Source organism: Hylaeus anthracinus, unplaced genomic scaffold (genome assembly GCF_026225885.1).
Source record: "Hylaeus anthracinus isolate JK02 unplaced genomic scaffold, UHH_iyHylAnth1.0_haploid 12001, whole genome shotgun sequence".
NCBI lineage: Eukaryota > Metazoa > Arthropoda > Insecta > Hymenoptera > Colletidae > Hylaeus > Hylaeus anthracinus.
Window position 1 is genome coordinate 19,192,585 of NW_026534348.1, and position 12,519 is coordinate 19,205,103.

The following is a 12,519-nucleotide window of genomic DNA, read 5'->3' on the forward strand; positions in this document are numbered from 1 at the left end:
AGGCGACCGGCGGTAGATTCTGCCGTTCTCTCCGTCCCAGGGCGGCCAGGAAGAGTCCCCGTACTCTCCCGTTAATCAGGCGACCGGCGGTAATTCCAGCCGTTCTCTCCTGAGCTGCTAAAGGCGTTCGAAAGCTAGGCTTTGTACTCTCCTTACTCATTAGGCGACCGTGGTGGTAATTACCTGGTTCTCTCCTAAGAGTGCAGCAAAGAATGCCGCGTCCGCTACCGCGAGAGCGATTCTTATACCCGATCGTTGCTAACAGACCGCGGTCAATCAACAAGCCGCGTTACTATGCGAGCGCGTTCGCGAGCGTTCGCGAACGTTCCCGGCTCGTCCGACCCCGCGCGCCCACCGATGATCGAGAAATTTCGGTCACGATTTTCTGGTATTGTTACAAAACCAGTTTTATTTCGAATTCACCCTACAACGATCTACATTGTATATTTATTGAATCGGACATTCATTTAAACAAATAGAAGAATATTTACATTTTACATTTCAGATTGTAATTTATATACAAGAAATAATTAATCGAAATTATTTATCTTTCATTACTTACTTAAAAGTATTTGGATAAAAGTTTTTCCCATTTCTGGAGACAACAAATACGTCTTTCTAATACAAACGGGCGCTCATTTCCTTATCTATTTGAAATATCAACGCAATCTTATGAGAAGCGATACGAATCGGTATTAACCCCTTCAGTAATCATTAAAAATTTTAAAAATGGAATATAACACATTTTTTTTATGAACCAATTTTATTTACTGAACATGTATATCCCTCATAAAACCCATTTCGGGCCCAAGATGGGACTGAAAGTTAATATCTACTGATTAATTTTGATAACTTTAATCTTAATACAAATATGTGCAAATAAAATAAAACAACTCGCGTACCCTGTACAAAAATTTACACAGGGTTGCCCATTTATAATTTGCGCTTCTACATACCAGAAATCGTATTTATTTTCACCCGAGTATATTCAGGAATGGTCTTTCCTGCAGGAAAAGCTTGCTCGAGTTATCTCGGGAGTGGGATTTTCGGCACATAGTAGCAGCCCGAGTATACTCTGGGGTGGTCCTTAACCGTTTGAGTTCCAAGCAGCGCGATCGCGCCTGTTGAGATTTTATGTCGAGAAAACCCAATACTCATTCAGAGACGCGCGGTTGCGCTGTTTGGGATTCTTCGACAGTGTTTTTTCAATACTCTCTGGGACTCAAACGGATAAGCGGTTAATGAGATATTATTGCATCAGCCCCGTCGCTAGAGGAAAACGTAACAGAGCTGTGCCGGGCGCGTTTTATTCAGAAGATTTCATATCGTGTGACACACAGGGCTCGCATACAGTTTAATTTAATAGGTTAGGATTTATAGGACGTTTCGGTAAGTGGTACACGGTAACAGGGCCAGGGGAGATTTATCGTAACGAGAACTGGCGAAGAAAATATCCATGAAAATGAAATCCAAATAAAAGTCCAAAAAAGAACGGGGTCGCTAGCGAACGCGTTGATAAACAATTAAATAAAATATTCTTGGTTTTTACACGCAGCGCAATTTTACTGCATGTACAATGAAAAAGTGTTTTATGGCCGCGAAATCAGCTTTATCCAGGGCGCAAATGGTGGAATTTTCAGTCGCGATTGTACCCTCGTACAGGAGTGCTGATGACCACGGAAAATTTCTGTGGTAATTTCTCGCATTTATCGCATTATCGATTACCGGATTAAAATGTGTGAAATATGATTTCGAGCCATAGAGGGTGGTTAATCGGTAAATGTGATTATCGTTCGTGTTTTTGTTTTGCGTCCATTGTGCTAACGTGCCGCGGCAAGATAATTCGTGCAGTCGATGGTAACATTAACCGTGTGGATTTTAGCGAAAACTTTCACTAGGACTACTCAGTGGACAGATACTCTTCACAGTTATTTTTAAAAGCGAACTTTAATCATAATGCGAATTAAAATGAACGCGTTGAAGTCGCGTTAGATTAACAAAAGCGAGATTAGATTGATAATTGTATTAACGCATTTACACGCGTTAATTTTATTCCCTTGTTTTGTCACTTAATACTGCATCTATCAGCGTATGCAATTTTCATGTAATATATGTTGGTGCATTACTAGTATATTTGACGAAAGAAGAAAATATTTCTTTAGTAATAACTAGACTGTATGCATTTATAGGAAATTTGAATGTGTAAGAAACTACAAAATGCAAACAATATGTAAGATTATAAAAAAGATTGAAAGTAAAGTTCATGTTATAATATTTGCAGAATAAAATAAATTCCTATTTAGGTTCAATTTTTCTAGGCACATTCGCAAAGATTTTATTTTGCATAAAGATCCGCAGTCTAGTAATAACAGACCATTGGATGTGAATCTTTATATTCGACGTTTCAATCATATTAGTTACTATACGTTATTGTATCATAAGCGAATGGAAAAGAAAAACTTACTATTAAGTGTGTCTGACATTATCTTTGTTACCGTAGATGTGACATCCAATCGTATGTATTACGCTATACAGAGATACAGACATTGGAAAATACAAGACAAAACACTGTCGAATTAGACCTCATAAATTATAAATTATAATAAAATCTAAAACGATGCTCTCGACGACGATGATATTGGGTTACTTATACCATCTAGCAATTAAACTCAAGGCACCATGGTTATGAAGACATGTTACCTTCTTAACAATGAAACTTTTTCCACACATAATCTCTGTCATGTCTTTCAAACATTCCTCGCAGAAACTTCATCTTTTAAGCAGATGGATTTACATCACTTTTGCAATGAACGATCTCGCCATGTAAATATCGCTCTCTGTTATGCCACACCTTTTTCTCTGCATCGTTTGAGTATTAAATGATCCTCCCATGAAACGAATAAGTAAATTCAACTGGACACGTCAACGCGAAGCACGCGTTCCCTCTTCGGTCGTTAGCGGTTCGCAGGTGGATCGAGGACCAAGCTGTGTCATAAAGCGCGGGGCTATAGGGGCGAATGAAAAACTGCTGACGACCAGAGACAGAGTTCTAACCCAGTACCTTTCTTCCGGAGATACTTACGCCGTTACCAGATGGATCTATAAAGCTCAGCAGCGCCATACGTCGCGTCCTCATTCGAATTTGCGTGTAAACGAGGTTAAACGCCGTAGCCGTCGGTAGCCTCGTGATCTCGTCGGGCCACTCGCTCGTTTTCCATGTTAAGCGGAGGTTGTCGGGTCGAACGGTCAGCCAGCACTTACTTACGCCGTAAAGTCCATGGGTATAAACGCAGAGGAGCCGATGCACACCCACGAGCCACCATGGTCCTGGACGATACACCGAGGGAGAAGCTATCCTGGAAGGCACGCTCGCCTCCGTAGCTCGTCTGGCTTCTTCTCCATCGGGGCTATTCCTTACCAGGACATTTTTATGACCGACATTTTCGCCGCCACCGACCTCGTCGCCACTCTCCCACGTCGTGCAACGTTCAACGTTCAACGAGTGGAATCTCGGAGCTGGCCGGGATGCGCCAGGTACCAACGTAAACAGAAGCTGGCAGGAAATGATTATTTATAGCGGCCGATCCCATAAGGATACGCCGCCTGGACAGTTTGGAAAAATCGAATATTTCTTTTGAATCATAATATCCTAACTTGGTGCTTCGATGATAATGGGAAGCTGAAATGAGGAGCAGAGGTGCAGTATGTTAAAGTGTTCGTTTTTCGAAATAAGTGTTTGCACGTTTATTAAAAATAGTATAACGCTATTTTTTATTTGATAAATTAACTGTAGCGGTAGATTACACGCAGGCTATTATGCAATAATACAAATTAATTTTGAAGAAGGAAAGAAGATTACCTATCCTTGTTCGATCCGACTGACGTACTGCGTTCAATTTAGTGGCTTCAAACTCTAATTTAAGGCTTTATTATAGTCATGATGAAAGATATAGAAAAGCCAAAATCACTTTATTTTTTTTTATAGATTATGCTAACACGCGTTCTCTGTATGTGAAAGAGTTATTTAGGAATATCGTAAGAGTGTATACAGTAAACGAAATTAATACTGCAGTATTCCTAGATTCTTTGGTGAACAATACGGACAAAATTATAAAGCATACGTTACATGCTGAAACCTACGGACATACAGGGTGTTCAAAAAACAGCATTCAATATTTATATGGTGTATAGGGCACACTGTACTGATTAAAACAGCTTTAGTAAACATAGGTTCAAAGGTCAACCGTTTCTGAGATATAAACATTTTTGTTCGCTAGTATCGTGATTGACTTACTACTGGGTTTTCGATATTTATAGAAGATTTTCCACGTGTCCACCGCCCATTTCTGTAGACGAAATTGAAAAAATGAAATTGACGGAATTGTCGGCACTTGAATGGGAACATTCAGAACGCAATTTATAAACATTGACATAAACATCGCATGCGATGGAAGCAAGTAAGTCAATCATGATACTAGCAAACAAAAATGTTTATATCTCAGAAACGGTTGACCTTTGGACCTATGTTTACTAAAGCTTTTTTACTCGGTACAGTGTGCCCTATACACCATATAAATATTGAATGCTTTTTTTTGAACACCCTGTATATAATACCTTTATAAAATTACTTCAAAACGTGATGCAATAATCGTCGCTACGTAGGCACGGAAGTAAACGACTTCTTTTGTCCAGGCCACGAGCTCGAGAAGAATTAACGACGCCATCCCACTGCTTTTCGGCGTTGCTCTCGCGCCACTTAGCGCCACTTCAACGATTAATAGTCCGCTCTCTTGTATAAAGATACAGTTAGCTTTATTCGGGTTACTTAAAAGCGAATATATCGATCCCCGGATTTCTTCCTCTTTTTTATATCACATCGCTGTAATAAATACGACCGCCCCTTTTTGTCGAGTTATTTCCAAGTGTCGAGTTGTAGCCTGTTAGGAGGGAGGCCCTCGGTAGGAGGGCAATAAATTATACGCAAGTCTTTTCGGCGAACGAACAGGTAGGTAGCTGCACCGCGATTTGTAAGTCCGATTCGTGACCAAGGAATCGATCTCGATTCATTATACGCCAGTCCTTTCATTAACGCGCACGCGCGGCCCGCGAGGGATAAAACGAGCGAGTATCCTTACTTTTAGAGTGACACACGACCGCCTACGGTGCCGTAACTCATTTCGTCACGCGACGTATCGTTTGACTAGCCCAGGAATTCTATGCTTCTTCCATGGTGCATCTCTCCGAGTCTTCATTTTATCCTTTTCTTCGGAGTAAATATAATAAAATTATACTTTGCTCTGTGTGTGTAATTTATAATTAGACTGTGAATTTTATGCATATACGACGTAATGAGAATGCGTTTGCAGAATACATAATCTTGTGCAAGATGTATTATTGATGTTAAGACATATATTAATTTATGAAATTTCTTTGTACCGTTTGTAGACGTCTTTCCTGATTAGCATACGCTATGAATTATGCATTTTTACTTGTACAAATTTGATTGATAAAGTTACTTAACAGTATAAAGCCTTGTCTTGGAGATGTTATTAGTGCCCGAGGTGATCCATCAAAATACTAAAACACATTTATGGCTCATATGCAAGTATGTGTTATAAATATTTCATAATTCTCAAATAATGCTAATGATTATTTTTATCTGTTTCTTTTTCTGTTTCATAAAATCAGCCTTAATAGGAAACGTAATCAAGTATGGCCCACTCTTTCCAATTATTTAAAAAAATACAGGTGTCCTGTGATATCGCCAATTTTTTTAAGTAAATCCTTGTCCCATTATGTCTCAATTTTTATGTAAAAAATTACATGCATTACAACCTCCATATTAGGTTTGATATACAGTGGGTGTAGAAAGTATTCGTACACTGATCAATAAACAATGACATTCTATATATTCTTGGAAATCTCTAGAATAGATAGAGTAAAAAAACAAATAGCTATTTATGTAAATTGCAAAATTAACAAGAAAAGAACAATTAATCCATAGAAAAAAAGAAATTTACATTAATTTATAAGTATATAATACTTCCTTCGTGCGATTTCCCTTTGATTTCATAATTATTGTAACTTTTCTAAGGATTAAATTAACTAAATTATTAGTTATTCGAAGTGGGATCATCTTCAATTTCTCTATTAGAGCCATTTTTTAAAAGTACAATACTTTTCTGGAAATTTGATGTTTTCTAATTCGTACGGAGCAATAAACTAATGTGTTTTTACAAACTCTACTGTAAATAGTTCGTCATAAGAATCGTAGAAGTACTTATTACTTCTATACGTTTACCCACTTTTCGCATTTTTTTGTTCATTTCACAAATTCTATTAACTAGTAAATGTTGTTTGGACTATATCTGTCTTAGAGATTTCCGAGAATATGTAAAATATCATTGATTATAAAAAAAGAAGTTAAGAAACTATAATTTCATACAAAAGTTTTTTGGGAAATTGATCGGTGTACGAATACATTCTATACTCACTGTACATATAGTAGAGTAAGCAACATTTATAGTACTCTATGAGAAACGAGTACACGAAGTTAACCATCATTTTGATCCGAGTAACAGAGCCAAATCCTGGAATTTCGGGGAGCGCGAAAAACGCGTTACAGTGAGCCCGGGACACATGGACAAAAAATCCTTTCCGCACGGATCGCCGCGGCTCGAAGTGGAATGGGAATGTAACGCGGGTAGAAAGAGTGCTAATACCTAAATAATTGCCGGCTGAACCTGATATGATTTAATAGCGTGCGCTGAGAGAGGGTTGGGGAACGTGGGGATAGGTGGGGGAAGCGTCGCGACTCGCTCACGGCTGACAAAAAAAGAAGACCTGAGTGCTGGTGGCCAGCCGTGGGCGATAAACGCGGCAGGAGAACCAATGACGCGCTCAGAGGGATCGTAAAAGAGTAGTTCCATCCTCCCTGTGTTAAAAATATTCATTTTTTATCTATCCATATTATTTGATATGTAGGTAACCCAGTATCATCGATGATTACTCTAACGAAGAAAGTTTCAAGCTGCTGATGTCTTAGCGACCAAACGAATTTCAGTGAAATTTTATTATTAGGGTTTATATTCTCGTGTCAAGGTCTGATTGGTAACTTATGTTTAGAAATTATAATACACATACAAATATAGCGACTTCCATACAGTCGATATAATATTATCATCTAAACAGAGAAAGCTAATACGGACATGTTAATAGTGTAAACGTAATCATTTATCTCTTCAAACAATGGAAAGTATGGAAAAAAACGTCTAGATTACTTATGAAATATAATCATGAAATAGAGAAAGTGTTATTAAAGATACACTACTAAAGTATATACGTTATGTGCGTAGAAATACGGAAAATCAACAAGATCAAAGTCAATAACGTTAAAATTCACGTAAAACAAAGAAATCTGATTATATTTTTATGCATAAATAACAATGTTTGCTTATTCTACTTAAGCTTTACGAAAATTATTTCAAATAAATTTCGAAGTAAATTAAATTTCACATGAAAAAATTAAATAATATTGTTTTCTATATTTTCTAATAACATTTTGGGAACCGTCTGATTGTTTTTGTAACGTATTCGTCTCTGTCAATTTTTAGTTGGACTCCCCCTTGCTACTGATTATGAGTGTCCTACTGCGTGTTCTATTGTAGAGAATCCTTCTGCTTTTTGTTCGATATCTCTTCCTCGTCCGATCATTTCCATGTTGGCTTCATGTGGTACACGATCGGCCAAAATCGCTCGTGCACTTCGTTTTATTGGCCCATGGTCGACACTGCGGCCAGATCGATCGAGAATTGGTGACGTTGTCTGCAATAACGTTCGCTTTACAGTTTCTCGCGAGCCCGTGGCCGGTTATTGGCGGCTACACGACGTCGAGAGGTCTTTACTTTCATATCAAGACACTCGATTTTTCGGTGGTCTTGAGATCTGGAGTTTATGGAAGCTTTCAAATCGCTGCTACTCGATCCGACGTATTAAACGAGTTATTCTGTGAATTAAGACGTAACTTTTCCCAAACATTCATAAAAACATTCAAATGAAGACTTAACAGTGATTTCTGAAGATTTGGTTTACAATTTTAGTCTATCGAAGGAAAAGAAATTTATTTTTTTATCCTTCTTCGATATGATAACTAGACTGCGGATGTTTATGCATTTATGGAAATTATGACAATATGGAAAAATGCATGAGGATGTGCATAAATGCAAAAATGTATAAAATGTTAACGATAAAATACACGTTAATACTGTGTACAGGATAAAACAAATTTTCGTTTAAATCTCAATTCTTCATCTTAATTTGTGAAAATACGAATTTGCATAAAAAGTTGGCAGTCTAATTATAACTCATGTATGTATCAATGCATCAATAGCTTGTAAGTTCTTTTTAGGTTTCTTCCTTACCTTTGTTTTGATTTATTCTCTATCTTTTTTCCGAATTATTACCTGTCCTTGACTCACTTTATATTGGATATTTCCGAATGTTTAAACATTTATTTTTAGTATTATCCTAAAGAGAGCTATTCTATAGAGAAGAATCACATACAATCAAAAAAATTTCCTTTCCAAGTGACCCTTTCCACTAACTTATTCTTGAATCGTGCTCAAGCATAAAAAAACTATTAACCAAATTAAAAGGCAATGTAAAGATCATAAAATTCCTTGCAAATAGTTATCTACTAAACTATGTAGCTCCAGGAAATCTGGAATAAGTCTTCCACAACCATTAATACCTGATGTGCTTTCAAATATAATAAATATTTAAATAATTAACAACAAAAGACCTAACTACCGCAAAGGCGACGAAAAGGTGATCCATCTTCAAATGTTTTAAAAAGCCAGATAAACTGATCTCGTTTCTTCCTTATTTTTCCAGCAATAGATTTTCGTAAGATGAACATTTCGTTTAACCAACATTCCAGAAATCTTCTGCTGTTCTTGCCTCCATAAATCTGTAACCAAGTTTGTCGTTCGTGTAATCGCTGTCAGCAAAATCAAACAATACTTCTGTTCGCGTTGAGGATACGGCCCACCGACGTCTAACAGCCTCGACGCGCTAATCATGATCCATGCGGCAGCGAATATGATATACCTTACACGACGAGACTAGCGGAGATAGAGGCGGAAGATATATGTCCACCAGACAGTCAATGTTTATTTGAAATATTTACCACTTTCGTGAGTAACGCGCCCCAACGTGCGGCGGTAATGTAAGACGCGTTCTCCGCCGCATCTTGTAAGTAGCCGCGTATTATAAGATCCAGCGATTAGATGAGGTATCGCGATTCGAGGATTGGAAAAAAGCTGTCTTCTGACTCTTCGTACACCTGCAAGCTGAGAATACACGCATCCCCGTATAATTCATAAGGTATTCGCTTTCTAAGTGCGTCCACTAATACTGGTAATTTAATCCATTCAAAATTTTTTAAAGATCCATCGCCGCGCGATTTTATCGGTAAATTGCACACGTTTAACATGCTTTTGCTAGGTCATTATCGTGGCCCGATCGGCCGATTAACACGTTGACTGCGCGGCGTGAGTTAACTTGTGGCTTGGTACGTATCACGCCACTTACTAGCAAACAATAGGCAGTGATCGTTTGAAAGAAAAAGAAGGGATGAAATATTTCCTCGTAAAATAATAAAATCACTTTAAGTTTGATTTTTATGAGTGGAACAAATTGTGTAATGACTCTCCAAGTCGTGAGTCTAAGTAAACAACAATTTATACATGTAAACATATAGAGAATTGCTTGTAGACACTTTGAAGAATTGTTTCTTTTTCCCCACGAGCATAAATGAAGCTTAATTTATTTCCAAATTGTTTCGTAGCTTACCTGTGAGAAAAGTAGATACAATTCGGTATCATTTTATCGAGTAGCACCGTCATCGCGATAAAATACGTACACCATCTTGAGTAGGTTATTTCGAGCGAATCGAAAGATTGCAATTTGCTTTGCATGCGATCCGCGTTGCGCGAGAATTTCAGTTCCAAGACAGATTGCAGCGGAGATAAATGGAGGTAAAAGCAGCGTACGGAAGCGAAGAACACAGGGAGGAGTCAAAGCAGATCCGATTTGCCGGATCTAGAGTTACTAAGCACTCTCTACGCGACGGCAGTCGAACCTCGGGTATTAGTAGGTAATAATATCAGATAACGAGTACCTGCACGGTAGCTTCAGACGAAAGAGAAGCCGAGGAAAGCGAACTCGACACACGCGTTACTGCTCATCCGTCGTGCAAAGAATCGGAAGACCATTTGTATACGCTGTATCGAGTTACGAACGACATTTTTGCCTTTCTTCTTACGTTTAAGAGCGATTTTTTATTATTTAGCGTTAAAGGTTCAATAAAGTGAATAAAGAATAAATACTCAGAGTCACTCATTGTTTCTGCAAACGTCCAATTTATTAAATCGTTTTCCATATTATTGTTTGAGACTTCCTTGGTAATTACAAAAAGTATATTGAAACGAAGATTGTTTTGTTGTAATTATAAGAAGTGCTTTTAAAAAAATTGTATTGTATAATGAATGTTGAATATAGATACATAAAGAAATTTAATTAAAAAAGGGAGCAATATAAACAGTTGAAGTAAAACTCAAAATGGTTATAAAAAGAACGAAGTATAAACGTATTACGATTATGAATTGTAAGACATCCAGTTAGACATCCAAATTGAAACGAGAAGGTCGAAAGCGTTTCAATAAACTGAATATTCTCTAAGATCACGAATGACTTGGAATGTTTTTATTTCAAACTACCGAGCAATCTCTCCTTCTTATTAAAAAGTAAATACATTTCTGAGACACCTGCAAAGGATCGTGCGAATGCTATTAAACCAGTTTACGTGGAATTTCAAGCGTTCTTGCCAATGAATGCGCAGACGTTGCAGAACTTCATTCAAAGTTTCACGGTAAAGCCCGTAGATATTTCCAGGTCACGAGTCCTTTTAGTGCCGCGTTACAATTCCTTTTGCTCGAAACCGCGAACCTGTTACAAGTATCTTTTACTCAGACGATTAAGCGACATTAACAATTATTTCGTACACGGAACCTTTCATGGTGGTACTCGTAATATCGTTCCGTGAACAGGAGGCAAAGATGAGTGAACGATTTGAATTCTGTTGAAGGAACCTAGAAATATAAGGCATCCATTTGTATTTTGATCTATCCCTACTAAAGTTGTGTAAACAAAAAATCCGGTTAATATTTGAATGGCCCTCGTATATGTAACATTAAGGCAAGTCGACAAAAAAAAAGTAGCGAAGAATATGAAGAAAAGAATACCAGAGAGGAAAAGTCTCATCAATAAAATAAAATGATTAAAAATAAAAGAATTAAAATTCAAATGCAAGTCCAAAAAGATGATGAAGGTGGAATAACTAAAAATAAACAAACAGTAATGTCACGGATTTGTAACGTATTCATGTCGATGACAGCTTGTTATGACGTAAAGTTCTAACACATCTAAGTAATATTTACTTAGTCCGGAGAACGGCGTGGAATCGACTCGTTTGCGCCATTTTTCTCGCCTTGCTCCTGCATCTCCTTTGTCTCGATGGTCCTTTTATTGGCATTTTCTCGTTCCTCGAGACGAGACGCGCGGACACGTACGTTTCTAGATTTTCTGGACGTGGATTGTCGCATTCGATTTACGACAGGCTTGCTCGAGGTTGTTACATTTACATATATTGACAGACGCGTATATTCGTTGACCAGGTTCGCGGTGCATAAATCTTGCGCCATCGGAGAGAAAATTCGAGCATCCATCATTTGGCTGATAGTAAGGTTAAGACGGATCGATCTTCACGGTTCCTCGGTTCTAGCAACATTCTTCGTTTAAATTACCTCTCGAATTAGGATGTGGGATTTACATGCTTGACGTAATTAATAAAGAAACTGATCAAAGTTGCCTTATTAAACTTTTTTTATTTTGAACAGTACAATTTATTCTTTTCGTACGTGTTATTGAGAAGCAAAAATTACTGGCTCCTTGAAGGTGGATTTAGGATATACTTATGAAAGGTTATAAACAATGATAAGGCTTGAAGAGCATGCCAGAAAAAAACTTCTAAAATAAATTGACTAGAGTCCTTTTTAGAAATATTATATTTTAACTTTCTCTACCGCTTCTTCTATACAAATGTTCTCTATACATATTGTATCAGTTCCCATGACCCCCTAATGCAATTGTAAAGATTATAAAAAGAAATTATTTTTTGATTACTTCATGAATCTATAAATTAATTAATACCCAGACTGAAGGATGCATTGTTGCACCGATAAAACCACTTAAGGGCCCTGCAAGAACATAGTCAATGACCTTATCATGATTTTTGTTGTTACATTCCTTATCAGTAAAATGTGAATATTTATACATGTATAATGAATGAAAATATGGGGAAATCTATGAGAATGTGCACAAAATGCAATAATATATTAAATATCAATAATAATATAAACGTTATGCAGTTAAGAAAATAAGTCATACTTTCATTTAAGT

The 12,519-nt window shown here is 37.3% G+C and overlaps 1 long non-coding RNA gene across 1 annotated transcript in view; it reads left to right on the forward strand.

The window, feature by feature from the left end:
* The window catches only part of LOC128891313 (uncharacterized), a 495,141-nt gene that overhangs the window by 153,254 nt on the left and 329,368 nt on the right, over positions 1-12,519 (forward strand). The window lies entirely within an intron of this gene.